This window comes from Eptesicus fuscus, chromosome 18, assembly GCF_027574615.1.
Source record: "Eptesicus fuscus isolate TK198812 chromosome 18, DD_ASM_mEF_20220401, whole genome shotgun sequence".
In the NCBI taxonomy this organism is placed as follows: Eukaryota; Metazoa; Chordata; class Mammalia; order Chiroptera; family Vespertilionidae; genus Eptesicus; species Eptesicus fuscus.
The window spans coordinates 9044023-9059097 of NC_072490.1; the positions used below are offsets into that span (position 1 = coordinate 9044023).

The 15075-nt window shown below is 47.3% G+C and overlaps 1 non-coding gene across 1 annotated transcript; it reads left to right on the forward strand.

Annotated features, from left to right (window-relative positions):
- Window positions 1-14639: 14639 nt before the first annotated feature.
- Window positions 14640-14721, forward strand: MIR138A (microRNA mir-138a). Its single transcript, NR_129133.2, has one exon. It is a non-coding gene; the product is annotated as a microRNA mir-138a (primary transcript).
- Window positions 14722-15075: the final 354 nt, after the last annotated feature.

Below are 15075 nucleotides of genomic sequence, written 5' to 3' on the forward strand. Positions count from 1 at the left end.
TCAGCCACACACCGTCAATGAGCTGGGGGCTTCTCCATCACTCTGAAGTCGGTTCCCCAGTCCCTCCCGCATGAATCTCAGGATTCCCATGGCCTTCATCCAGGGATGGGAACTGTGGGATGCATGGGCAGCCCCAGCCAGACACCTCGAGGCTTACAGCTTGAAGGGGTGGGAGAGCCACTCCAGGGGAGTGCCAGGGGGACGACATAAAGCACTGCTCTGTTTTCCTTTCCTCTGCTCAACTCATTCCAGAAATCCTGGAAACAGCAAAGGCCCAAAGAAAGGGCTGAAATTAATAGCTGTTTCATATCCCAGCAATGTTGGGGACCACAGAGGTCTCCCTGGAGAGACTGTGGCCACATAACCCTCACCAAGTTCAACAGAGCCCGGCCAGACTTCCTACCTTCAGGGGCTCATGACACTTCAAAGCCTACAAACAGAAAGTTAGCCAAGAAGCAGAACTCTTGAGTGGCCCAATGCACAGATTTCATCACAATGCAAGACCTGACAGGATTTCTCAACCCCACCCACACTCAACACCAGTTTGCAACATCAGAGGGCTCCTAAGCAAAGGATGCACCAAATGGTCAAAAGCAAGTGTCCCTATGATTCCCAAGGACCTATACCAGCTTCCCCACCTCCACTTTGCTCCCATAGGTCCCCCACCGTTCTCCTTCTCCTGGACCTCTGTGGCCCACGCGTGCATGTTGTGCCTACCTGCTCTCTGGAGCAGTCTCCTGATCCAAGACAGACTGAAAAAAAGAAGGAAAAAACAGTCTTCCATCTGTGAGCTCCTTTGACTTTTTGATTACAACAATGCAAAAGTAACCTGAAAAATAATATGTAAACTTGAGGATCCAAAGAAAAGAACATGGTGGCAAGCACTATATGTGCAGGATTGCCCTTGGAGACCGGAAGAATCCAGCAGGGAGAATCACTGCCCCTTGGCAGCTCTGTGCATTCATTAGCATGGCATCCATTCTTGGTCAGAGGCCTTTAGTGACCGTATCTCTCCAGAGAAGCACACAGCTCATGTGGCCTGTGTTTAGATGGCCACCACGTACCTCCCGGAGGGAGATCCTACCGATAACACTATTAAACGCAGAGCTTGTTCACTTCTGAGAGTTTACCCAAAGAATCGAGAAACACCAGTTCTGAAAAATATATACACCTCTATATTAACTGCAGCACTGTTTACAATAGCCAAGATTTGGAAGCAGCCCAAGTGCCCATCAGTAGATGAGTGGATAAAAAAAAGTTGTGGTACATTTACATAATGGACTACTCGGCTGTAAAAAGGAAGAAAATCTTACCTTTTGTGACAGCATGGATGGACCTGGAGAGCATTATGCTAAGTGAAATAAGCCAGTCAGAGAAAGACAAGTAACAAACAAAATAGAAACAGACTCATAGATATAGAGAACAAACTGACAGCTGTCAGAGGGGAGGGGGCTGGGTGAAAAAGGTGAGGAGATTAAGCAAAAACAAATAAAACCTCAGTTTGGTGATTACCAGAGGTAAAGGGGGAATAAATGGTGATGGAAGGAGACTTCACTTGGGGTGGTGAACACACAATACAATATACAGATGATGTGTTATAGAATTGTACCCCAGAAACCTATATAATTTTATTAACCAATGTCACCCCAGTAAGTTTAATAAATCATCTTTCCCCCAAAAAAATAGAGCTTGTGGGTTATTTTACTATCAGATGCTGGTGCAGAGGCCCAGAGTGTTGATCGTAATTTTATAGACACTGCTAACAAAAGCTTCACTCACAGAGGAAAATGAAATGTTACCGTTTGGTGGATGATGGTGGTGGGGCGGGGGCTGGTGAGCTGCAGAAGGAGAGGGGAAGTGTCATTTTCTTTCTTTAGGAGAGAAAAATATGGGGCAAGCCATAAACATAGCCCCATTCCCAAGCCGGCAATTCTTACCCTTAATATGTTTTGTCAGGCAGGTCTTCAATACAGATTTAAATGAAATGCCAAGTAATTCCCACCTCTCAGCCGCTCACATCTGCGAACAATGGAGAGTGTTTTGATGAATGTCAGTTAATGGCACTTGCTCGCTTGTAGACTTAGTCCTATCAGCAGAGACTAAGGGAGGGGGCACGGGTGGTATCTGTGTGTGGAGAGGAGAGATGGGGAGGGAAGATCTGTCCATAATCCCTTTCTGGCTGATTTGGTTCATAATAACCTAAATTGAAAGCCAACTAACAAAATCAGGATGGCAAGATAAACTGACCCTTTGTTGTTAATTAGGCTGCAAGCATAAAAACATGATTTCCAAGAGCGGAGTCCCCTGGGAGGAGGATCTCTCTGCATTTGGGCTGCTTCATCAGGCAGATTCTGTTTCTGTGGAAGGAAAAGGGGACAGCTCTATTGCTGGGGTCCGAGCCCCTGGTTCATCTGGGATGTTCACAGCAAGTCTCAGCCCTTGCAGTCCATTCCCTCCCACCCAGGTCCATTCTGATAGGAAGCAGACACAGTGAACCCCACGTGATCTCATTCCCTGCACCCCACTGCCTTTGCAACTGCATTCCCTACTCCCCAATGTGGGGTCATGGAAGAGCAGGATAAAAACGAAGTGCCTGCAAAATTCTGTCCCCTAAGATTTAAATCCTCACCTTCTCGTGACTGGCACGTGCTGTGTCCTGATTTGCTCACCCTATATAAGCTTGGTTGGGAGGATGTAGTTTTCACTCTTCTTTTATTGTTAGAAGGAGCTTTTACTGGAAGTTGCTGGCTAATGGTACAGTCGAGTAGGCCGCAGTTAGCAGCAATCATTGGGAAGGAAGTCTCCTTGTTTAAAGTCTCGTCGCTTAAATCAGTCTTCTCTTCAGGGTAGCCAGGACCAGCCTTTTAACTTGACTTTGGTGCTTATGTGTTTGTTGTTTGTTTCTTGATCATTGGTTACCCAACTATGTCGTGTCTGACTCACTTTCCTCAGATGTTGAAGCAGAAAGAAATTCCTGCAGGAATGCTTCAGAAATTAGAAAAGTCTCTTCCTGCGACTAGAATGAGAGTTTCAAGGGCAAGGAGACTAAAACAGAGGTGTGTCGAGCTCAACTGTCCTCACTATTAGTTAATAGCATTTGTACCCATGCTCATCTGGTTTGATTCCTACAATGACCCTCAGGGCGGATAACCGTTCCCCTTTTACCAGGAGACTGAGCTCACAGGGCTTTCCCAAGGCCCTATCTTTTTAACCCCATGTCCCAGCTTTGCATTTAGGAATTCTACGCTTTCTCGTGCACATTTCAGAAGCAACCTAAGTATTTAAATCTTAGGTAATCTGAAATGTCCCCTTTGCTGCCAATTCCAGGCTTTTGGAAACTAAAGTTTAAGGAGTGCTTCTAAAGCAGGAGTGAAATGGAGCAACCAGGGCCTTTGGAAAAGCAGCAGAGTAGGAGCCTGCCAACCTGCGAGGGGAGGAAGGGCGAGGCTTCCTGACGATGCCCGGAGCTGGCGGACCATGGGCAGAGCCCAAGTCCTGTCCCTCACCACCCACCTGGAAGCCACTTTCCCGCCTCGCCTCACCACCCCCTCTTGATCCAGAGGCAACTTTATCTCCTCTTCAGGGGGAAACCAAACCAACCTCCCTGTCTTGTCATCACTCCCACTGTGGGCACATAGGTGAGGCCGTCTCCATTTCCTCACCCATGAAGGGGGCAGTGATACCCACCTCACCGTGAGGCTTGGAGAGAAGGTGTGGGGGCACCTGGGCCACCGTGCATAGTCAGGCTTGGTGAAGGGTGGTCACTGCAGCAGAGGCATTCCAGAAGCTGCCAGCTGGTCCAGACATCTCTGTCCCTCCTCAGCAGGCCTGACCTCACAGTCTGTGGTTGATAACAGCTCACAATCTTGTGGCGTTTGGAGGGAGCATACAGGTTCTGGCTGGCGACCCGCATCCCTGCCTGCAAAGACGATTGGAGAGGTAGCTGGAAAAGCAGCTCTGTCGGACTCCAGGGCGTTTCCTCAGGCTTGTTCCACTGGGACCCTTTCATGGTCAGGATTCTTCCATCTCACAACCCAAGTGAAATCTCTGCACAACACCAAAACAGAGCTGAGCATCTCTGTCAGTAAATCTCTCGCTTCCCAAAGAACTTCCGGAATCACCACCGGTGGAAACTAGGAGAGCAACAATTTGGGGCCCAAAAGCCCTGCCCCAGCTAAGATCCTGCCCCTTGGGTAGAAAGGGTGGCATTCCTCTGGAAAGACCGTAACGTTTTGCAAATTTATATTGGTGAAAGCCTAACAAATGCAAGTAAGAATGGCTTTAAGGATAGTAGACTAAGGAGGATGAAATAGATTCTCGACTTAACATGTTAGCTCAAGCAGCTGGAAGGGGCTATAAGAGATTGCTTTGCTGGTTGGCTGAAAATTGGGCTCAATGGTTCTCCATTCATTGAGGTTCTAGGATTTCCCTGCATGCTGTAGAAGGAAGGAATCAAGGCTTAGGAAGGCCAGGGTGTTGGAGTGGATTTATCACGTATGCCCTGCACACCACATCCTCACCCTGTCCTCAGAGCAGGCTCAGAGGACACTCCCTGCTAAGACCCTGAGAATTAAGTTAGGGAGGGGGTGCCAGCTGCCATTTAGAGCTCTGTGGTGGCTGAACTCTGTAGGCTGGGCATGCTGGGGTCACTGCATGGCAGAGCCCAGGGAGAAGGGGGGCAGTTACCCAGTGTGCATCAAGATGTTTTCTCAGTATTGCTGTCCAGCTCTCCTACCAACTGACCTAGGTAATGTTTCCTTTCTCCATTGCTTTCACTATGCATACCTAAACACTATGTAGCCTGTCTTGACTGTGAATCACCAATCCTCTACTTTGATCCTTTTTTATTTTTCTTCCTAATCTCTGATATTGGAGTAAATCACTTCCAAGAACATAGTGGGTTCAACTAACATGCCATCCTTTGGCATAATGAAGTCAGAGCCCAGAAGCGTTACTTAGAAGGAATGCTCCAAGTGTGTACTACTCCTCCAGGGCTCCCCAAGGCAGAGGCAGCTATAGGGATACCCCACTGTGGTATTTGGGGCACCTACTGGTGAGCCACCGATGACAATGATGGCTGTGAATATTAAGCCCAAGGAGAATCAGTGGTATTGTACCCATTTTACAGATGAGGAAACTGTCAGCTAATCATTGGCAGTCTGTCTCACCAACCTTTACCCTTCCACCCCAGGTGCCTGTGTCTCTGTGGGAGTCTTCTCAGACCTTCTTCACACAGAACTTCCCACCGACTCGCTCTGATGAATACTAGGTGCTCAGACGCTCGGAAGCAGCCACGAAAGGTGAGCAGTCTTTTATAGTTACATGTGCAAGGGAGAACACTTTGCAAGTGACAAAGCCTTACATGGACATATTGTCTTGTTCAGTGACAATAACCCAGTTCCCTGTTCTATGTGACACAGCTGAAGGTTGGGGTAGACGAGTGGTGGCCCGGGGTCACACGGGCTGAGTGACAATATCTCTCACCTGCCTCCAGGGCTCCTCATGAAGAAGCCAGGCCATGATCTCATGTAGCTTCCATAGCTGCCCTGTTAGCAGGTGACTCAAACTGAAAAAGGCAGTAGAGGTTCAGTTCAGAAGTGTCGCTGGGCACTGCTGTGGTGAACACTCCCTCCCAGTCCTGCTGCTGTGCAGTCTGCTCACCTGAGCTTCCCACCAACACAGTCTGAAGAAACGTTGTGGGCCAGCTGCCTTGTCCTTTACCACCTCTTCATCACTTTGCTGGTCTGAACCCATTAAAAGAATAAAGAAAATAAACAATATTAATTAACTATGAAACAAAAATTTAAAACATTAAAGAACTTTACAAAATATGTATGGCCCCTACCAACCTGTGACTTTCATAAAGGTTAATAGGTGCCTCCAGAAGTTTGCTCAAAGCCCCACTGCCTCAGTTTTCCTTATCTGCAAAATGGGGGCAAAGCCATGGCCCATTCCCCATCTTCTCACAGCCCATTTTAATGCCTGTCAAGGACAAGGGGCACAGAGGTCAGGTGTATCTTTGGCTAAGAAGACAAGCTTTGCAGAGGGTCTTTTCATTTCACCCCTTCTCCTGACCCCCCGGGTCTGAAGCTGTTGCCTCTGGGAGTAAGAGGACAAAGGAATAACGTCAGCTAGGTTGCAGGCTCAGTATGCAGGCTTAGTACTTTGTCTTAGAAGTACTGCATCCATCCCTAAAACAGGAAACCCTTCATCCTCTTGCCACCTGTGTTTAAGACGCATCAAAGTACTAGTATGTTACTAGAAGCATTGCGTCAAACGAGAGCTAAGAGACACTTAAGGGTGCTGTGATAATGTCAGCTGTGTCCTGTCACTTTGTTTAAAAAAATACACAAGTTGCAAGGAACAACCCACCCTACCCACTGAAGATTTTCAGCCCAGAGTTAAGATAGCAGATACTTGATAAGCTGCACCTTCTTTGGACCAGAATGGCTGCCATGAAATTCACCAGAGTCCCAACATTACCTTTTCAGGGTCTGAAGATAGAATGAGTGTCACTGTTTTCTGGAAATTTATTGCAGACTGGTGAGTGAGGCTGTATCTTTGGCTAAGAAGACAAGCTTTGTAGAGGGTCTTCTCAGACCTTTTTCTGAGCCCAGGGCTCCCCAAGGCAGAGCCAGCTGTAGGGAAACCCCACTGTGGTATTTGGGGCACCTACTGGTGAGCCACCGATGACAATGATGGCTGTCCTGATGGTGGAGCTCTAGGCCCCCTCCAGGGCCACCTGGGTCTGGGCTGAGAGGGTCTCTCCTGGGTCATGAGCAGAAAGCGGAAAAGGAGAGGTCAGTTACCTTATGGACACCTCAGGTCTAGTCAGTGGGCGATGGGGCTTTGTGTTTGAGAGGCAAATGAAGACAGGACTGTTTGGTTCATTTATTAATACTAGACACTTGTCACACACCAGGTTAGGCAATAATCCTTCTATTGTCAATATCAGGAGTTTGTGGGGGAAGGAGAGATATGCAGATGGGCCTCTATACAATGGGCACATACCCAAAATGAAGTGCATCTCATGTGATAGTCAAGGTATCAAGCAAACTTGCTTTTTAACAGGGAACTAGAACTCTTTTTTTTTTAATTAGAACTCTTGAAGTCACTCCTTAGTTTGTATAAACAGAGGTTCCCATGTATTGTTTCTTTAAAGCAAAGTTTGCCTGCACCTGGTTTGGTTCTTTAAATAGTAACAGATAGAATTATTCAGGAAAGGCAAGGAGCTGACAACTGTTTGAAAGCTCTTAGCACCTCAGGTCTTAGCCACCTCTGATGAGCGTGTGGGATTTTCACTTCCCTGTAATCACCCCTCCCACACACACATACCTTCATCAAGCCTAGTAACAGAGATGACCACAGTAAAATAAAAAAGAAAATTCAACAACCTTCAAGCATTTTCAAATTCCATGAATAATCAGAAGCAGGTCTCTTTCACTTGAATGAAACTATCAGATCCTTTTGAGTAGAGGGACACAAGTGCTAAGCACATCCCTAGAACCACCAAAGAGACCTGATTTAATTGAAAAGAAGGGGAGGGGGAAACAACAATATACAACTGAAGCACCAAATTCACACCGTAGAAAAAGGAAATTTATTTTAAAAAATTATATATTCCCTCCATAATGCTCCAGTAGCATTCATGGCAAAAGATAATTTTCTGACAGTGAACCACTAAATAAAGCTTTCTGCAACACATGGCATAGAGCAGGCTTCTCCAACCTCCACGCTTATTATTCTGCTCCCAGCTTTTCTTTCCCTCCCCCGAGAAGGCTGTGCTCACATCCAGCAACCCATCACAAGGCAGAGCTTCACCTCTGCGAGATTAATCACGAGCAGGGCCAAGTGTCAGGCTGGGATGTGAGATTGATCCTGCCGAAGGACATGCAATGGGAGGCTAATGCTGCCTTTTATCCAGAAAGCAAAGTTTGGAGATGTTTGCATTCTGCTAGGTAAGCATGGCTCTCTCCAGACCTAACCTAGATGGAATGCCCTCTCAGCAGGAATTCTCGCCAAGGCAGCACACAGGTGTGCCTCAGTGGACCCACCTGAGCCACGGAGGCCAGAGAGTCAGAACTGCTCATTTTGCAAATAGCTTGATTTCCTCGTGTTTTAATTAGCATGAAGTATTACAAACCCATTTTATTCAAGAGACTGGTAAATGGAAACTGGATTAAGATCTATGCAGTAGACCTGGTGGCCAGCTTCAGACCACACCAGAGCACCACCCAAACAGCTCTATAAACAATATACTTGAAGGGCAGACTCGGTTGGCATCAGAGCCTGGGAAAGGCAACTCCTGCTCTGTGGAGTCAGTCCCTGCACAATAGCTCCTCTGGTGTAGTCACAGCCAGTCAGCCTGAGGGTCAGACCCACCCACTGTTATGCCAACAGCAATCAAGACTCTAATATAACAAGAGGGCACACACCCCTGGAGCATTTAAATGTAAAACCCAGAACCATAAAACTTCTGGAAGAAATCATAAGCAGTAAACTCTGACATTGCTTTTAGTAATATTTTCTTGGATATGTCTTCTTTGGCAGGGTAAACAAAAAAAAAACAAAATGGGACTACATCAAACAAAAGATTTTAGACAGCAAAGGAAACCATCAACAAAATGAAAAGACAACCTACTGAATGGGAGAAGATAGTTGCCAATGGGAGAAGATAGTTGCCAATAGTACATCCATTAAGGGATTAATATCCAAAATATATAAGGAATTCATATAATTTTAACACCCCAAAAAATCTGATAAATAAATGGACAGAGGACCTGAAAAGACATTTCTCCAAAAGAGGACATACAAATGGCCAATAGACATATGAAAAGATGCTTAGTATCACTAGTCATCAAGGAAATGCAAATTAAAACCACAGTGAGCTATCACCTCACACCTGTCAGAATGGCTATCACCAATAAACCAACAAACGTGTTGGCAAGGATGTGGAGAAAAGGGAACCTTCTTGCACTGTTGGTGGGATTGTAAATTGGTGCAGCCACTATGGAAAACAGTATGAAGTTTCCTCTAAGTATTAAAAATATAATTACCATATGATCCCAAGATCCTACTTTTGCATATTTATCCAAATAAATAAAAAACACTAATTTGAAAAGATACATGCACCCCTATGTTCATTGCATTAATAACCACCCAAGTTTCCATCAATAGACAAATGGATAAAGATGTAGTACGTACATTAAGTCAGATAGAAAAAGACAATACCATATGATTTCACTTAATATTGGAATCTAAAAATCAAAATAAACTAACAACAGATAAATTCATAGGCTCAGAGAACAAACTGATGGTTGCCAGATGTGAGAGGTATTGGGGATGGGTGAAAGAGGTGAAGGGATTAAGAAGTACAAATTGCCAGTTATAAAAATAGTCATGGGGATGTAAACTACAGCATAAGGAATATAGTCAATATTATTGCAATAACTAAGTACGGTGTCCTGTGGGTACTAGACTTACTGGGGTGATCATATCATAAGTTATATAAATGCCCAATCACTATGTTGTACACCTGAAACTAATATAATATTGTATGTCAACGGTAATTGAAATTTTTTAAAAAAGAACAGATCTAGCAGGATCCAGGAGAAGTAGGTGGTGTTGGGTGGGTGGGTTGCCAGGGGAAGCATACAGCTCTTCCCAGTAACAAAATACTCTCACCACATCAAGGGCAAAAATCCTGTCCTGATATATCCAATACCAAATACATTGAATCCTCTGCCCTCGGTTTTCATCAGTGCTCAGGTCAGAATGTACACTCAGCTCAAATTCAAACATGGGCAAATTCACACCAACACATGCCCACCCTCATTTAAAGACCACTCACGGGTTTTCGCCGGGCTCAAACTAGAGGCAGGTGCTCAGACTAATGCAAAAGAGACTGTATGGCGCTGAGGACATTTGGGGTAAGAAACAAGCCAGGTGAATGAACTATGGCTTAACAGCAGTGAGCACGGCTCCCTCTCCCGAGCCTGTGTTGGAAGCCAGGCCCTGTGCCGACGGCTTTCCCTACATGAACCCACATAACTCTCACCCTCTCCATTCAAGCTGTGGTGAGATTAGGAGGCAGATGGGTGGAGGATTGAAGAGGGAAGCCCCGGTATCTTCTTGCAGGAGACTCCAGAGCCATAATGGCCCTTATTTACCGAGCAATTACTGTGCTGTCAGCAGCGTGCCAAGCTCCTCACATTGACTCAGCAGTGTAGAACCAAGTCCCATTTCTGATGGGATTGTAAGAGTCTTAGAGGTGGAGTACCTTCCTGGAGTTGGGTAGTAAAGGCCCAAGAGTCAGTCCTAGGGAATAAGTCCCACCCTGGAATGCTGCTCACATCCATGGAAGGCTGCCAGGGCTAACTCCTATAGGGTTAATTATGTGGCTAACTTCATAGCCACATTTCTCTAATTAGCAGGCAAGAAAGTGGTTTACCCAAAAAGACATGCCCGTGCCATTTTACTATGACTTTGCTGCAAATGATAGAGTTTTAACCAATTTCACAATCTGTGCTAATATCAGCTTACATTTACCGATTGCCTGCTATGTGTATACCAGCACCGTTTTGAGTGATAATGTGTTAACTCCCTGAATCCTCGCAGCAGTCCCATGTGGCAGGTGCTGTGGTTATGCCCATTTTACAGACGAGGAAAGCAAGGCCAGAGAGGTAAAGCAAGTTGCCTGAGGTCACAGAGGAAGAAAATGATCCGGCTGAGAGTGGAATCTGGTTACAAAGCTCATGCTTTTAGCCCTGCCAGTCAACAGACTAGAGGAGCAGTACACCGTGGGTCCTGGAGACACTTTTCCACCCTATGTTAGCTGTATACCTGGCCAAGGTGACTGCAGGAGGGGACACACCTCTTCCGATAACTCGTGTTAATGATTTTACTAAACTGGAAAGAGGTTGGCATCAAAGATAGGGATGATCCATATGCCATACATTCCATCATCTTCAAGCCCTTGATGTGTGGAGAGCCTAAGAACAAGAGAAGTTTGGCGGGTTTTCCTGTTTTAACCCCTCCTGTTTAAGCATATTCGGCTGGCGGCTGGCTGAGGCTGTTGGAGAGAATTTGGAGGCCTGCTGAGAGCCTTGACATTCTGTTCTGAAAGACGTTGGCATTGGCAGCTGTCCAAACACTGTGGCTGACTTTCAAACCATTTAATTGAAACCTTTTTTTTTTTTTTTTTTTTAAGGAAAGGCATGGGTACCAGAGTAGGAGGAAGGTCTTGGCAAAAACCATATGTGCACTTTTCCACCACTGGATTGACCAGACACGGCCACAAAGCTGATCCAACAGGATTAGCAAAACGGCATTGTTGGACATAGGCACAGCGTGACATGTGCTACAGCAAAGGCATTTGGCAGGATTAACCTGCCAAGGATAAAGATGTAGCAGACAAGGGGCTGAATTAATGGACTGGCATGACCGGAGCGGGGAAATCTATTTGCATGCGATATTAACTGTGCTAATAAACTCTGGGCTGGGGCTGCCAAGCCAGGCATCCTCTCTGAACCAGGAGTTTTTATTTGAAAGCCTACCTAGAAGGTACCAGCCAAGATGGGTTAAAGCAAGCAGGCTTCACAGGTTGCCTTTGGGTTGTTTTTGCCACGGTCCTAGAGTAGACATGCTGTCTTAAATGCCTGAGACAGCATGTGTGACTTACTGACCATGCAGAATGAGCCTAATACCTCAGTTCTGGTGCCAAAAGGTCTTCCATTTGGAGGAATATTGTCTGTGAAAAAAACAATGAGGAAACCTAGGTACAACACACTTTAGAAGATACCTCCCTTTAAACAATCAAGAATTTAATTTTTAAAAAACCAACAAAAAATTCCTTGCAATCAATGGGCTGTTTTGCCTGATTTTTACATCCCAATTCCCGGAAAGTCAGGATGGGATCAGGGTGAGCAAGCAAGCAAGACAGTCCAGGATGCAAAATTGCATGAGGTGCTCAGAGTCCTGCAGGTGCAAAAGCAGGGTCAACATCTGAGAGTGAGTGCCTCCCTCCCCTTACCCAGGTCCCCCCCAGCCGCTGCTGAGAGTGACTGAGGGAACAACTTAAGACCTATCCGTCCAAAGCATGGGTGCACTTACATACACTTAGCACAGACACTGATGCACAGCTGGGTGTTGGGACCTAGGTCCAGAAAGCACTGTGGAGATGGTGTTATCCATCAGGTCACTGCTGTGAGCAGGTGGGGACCTCTGCAAGCTTGTGTGGCAAGAGAGGGGTATTTATTTGCCCACCAACTCCAGGATGTTAACCCACAGCCACCCGTGTGCAACCTGACCACACTCCCGTTCCTGGTCCAAGGAAGCTCCAGGCTGAGGTTAACCTGTGCACGGAACAGTGTCTGCCATGTGGGTAAGATTTAATTTTCTTCTGAAGATGTTGAAGCCATATCAGACTCCCACTGCGTGAGGCTCCTTAGGAACATGGGTTTTTAACAAAGCCTAGATTTAGAGCAGCCATTCCCCATCAGAGTCCCTGGGGCCGGGGGGAGGGGCAGGGGTGGTTCCTGGCTTCACTTCCAAACCGACTGAAGCAGGAGCAGCCTTGAAGTTGGGGAGAAACCTGAAACCCTCCCCTCCCTGTCCCCCAATCCCCAGCCTGCCAGAATGGGGCTGATGTCAAGTACCAACCGGAATCTGCATTGACCCATGGTCAACCTGGAGGCTGTCAGTAAGGAAACCAACCTGTGTTTCTGTTGCCATCATTTTTTCCAGAAGTAACAGGCAGAAAAATGGTTTGTTGATTTGAGACCTGTTACAAAGCTTAGATAAATGCCATTCCTTGGGATTGCCTACACCAAGTGATCATTATGTGACATTTACAAAAAACAAAAAAACCACCACACACACAGAATTAGCTGGCTTGACCCTATCAAACGAGTAGTGAAGAAGGACTAACATAAGCAGGGAAAACTGAAAAAGAGATGAAAAGCTTTGGTTAAAATTGGTGCAGAATTTGGGGATAGCTGGGATACAATGATCCTAGGATAGCTGCAGCCCTTAGAAAGATAGCTATGGTCTGAGGGAGGCAACAGCAGCTAAAAAATCCCTGAGGCGGGAGGGAACTGGGTATGTTCTTGTAGGGCCACTCCAAGTGGCTGAATGACACTTAGTTCTCCCTGCTTCTGAAGTCCCAGTGCTCAACCACGGTGCCACACAGCCACCCTCTCGTCCACACTGCTTGCCAGAGAACAGGCTCCCAGCCTGCAGAGCTGCGGGCCCCCCTTCAACCATGCGGAATCTGAATAGGAGAGGCACCCAGGCGCAGTTGTGTCTGCCCATGGGAGTTGGCAGCTGAACTGGAGCCGGTGCTCTCTCCACCCTGGCTCCTCCCACTGAGCCTCCCATCACTAACCAAGTGGGCACAGTGATAGATCATGACTCCATGAGTGTGAAGAGCCTACAATAGCGGCTGGCCTGAAAGTCTGCAATGAGTGCACTGGCCCAGGGCCTGCCTGGAGCCACCCACAGGTGGCAGCGATGGACTGCAGAGGCCCCAATGCAGACTGTGACCTAATGTCCCCGCAGATTGTAGACATGAAAAACCAGACATTTCTGAACTCCAAAGCCACATGGCCAGGTGTTAAGCTGTGACTGATGAATTACTCAAAGTTTCTGCTCCCCCGACTCCAGCAAGAACTTTGGCAGAACTGTGCCGCATCCAGTACTAGGAACTTGCCAACTTTGCGTCCTTAAAATAAAGCGTGTTCCAAGATAGGCAGCAGAAAGTGGAAAATGTCATTTTTCTTGATTGGGTAAGTAAGAACAACATAGCAGGCAGGAGCTATTCAGGGCCAAAGAGCTGCTCATTTTTAAAAGTGTTTATCGACACCTGGAAATGGGGATTCAACTTCAAATGCTATTTTCATGTCAGTTTTTGTTACGTTATTTCATGGTGATAAAATCCAGGCAGATACCAAAAGGAGAGTCAGTCCTCCAGCACACACAGCCCCTCCCAGCTGAAGCCCGGAGAGGACCAGCCCAGCGGCACCTGCTGAAGGCAGGCAGGGAAGGGCGATGGTTTTCACACTGACTGCCTGGATTCTTTTCAGCTGGTCTCGGTTTTTTGTTGGTTTGTGTGACTGCCCAGATCCTCAGTGATCGGCCTTACTTTGTGATGGGACCATGTTTCCAGCCTTTGGAGGACTGGGCTAGGGAGCTACTCTCGGTCCTCAGACTCTGGTTGTCCTTAGTAGATGTGGGAGCTACTTCACAGGCCTTTCATGTCTGGGGACCCTGGAGAGGCATACACCTTGAGAGGGAAGGGGCCTGGGCAGAGTAACTACTCAGAACACTGGTGAGGCTTGTATTCCCCGCTGAAGATTTGTTGAGGGTAATAGACCCTCCCCAGAGAAGTGTCAATGTGTAGATAAGTGGGTCCAGGGCTCCTTGGAGCCACTGATACCCACCTGTGACCCCAGGGATAGGAAGGCTGACAAAGGACACAACCAAAAAGCGAAGCCGATGGGATGGAAATAGATGAAGTGTGGGATCTGCTTGCATTCTGGTTGTAACCCATCGCCGCTCTTTCTTCCCTCTCCACATCCAGAAGCAGCTCCGAGGAGGGGACCTCATGACCACCGGCCACCCCAAGATCTCCCAAGCACGGTGCGGTGGGGCAGCTGGTGTTGTGAATCAGGCCGTTGCCAATCAGAGAACGGCTACTTCACAACACCAGGGTCACACCCCACCACGGGCAGCACTCCAGGCTCCAGCCCCCCACAGTGGCTCATCATTGCTGGACACCGCCAGACCCTGCAGAACCCCAGCACGAGGTTTGTCCTGCAGCACAAGCTCCACACAGGGCCCTGAGGCTGTGGATCCCCCAGCACAGCCTCCCTGTTAAGGGAAAAGCCGCTCCTGGAAGCATTAACTTCCTGCAGGGAAACTGGTGCCACCAGCAAAAGGGTGTTAGGGGCTCTCAGGAGGGTGAAGCGCCACTAAACTGAACGTTTCCTCCGAGGTGCTGGGAATCCACAGCAGTGACCCGCGGCCTCTGCTTGGAGGAGTGGTGGCACTTCTGATAGAGCAAACCGGAGGGAAGGG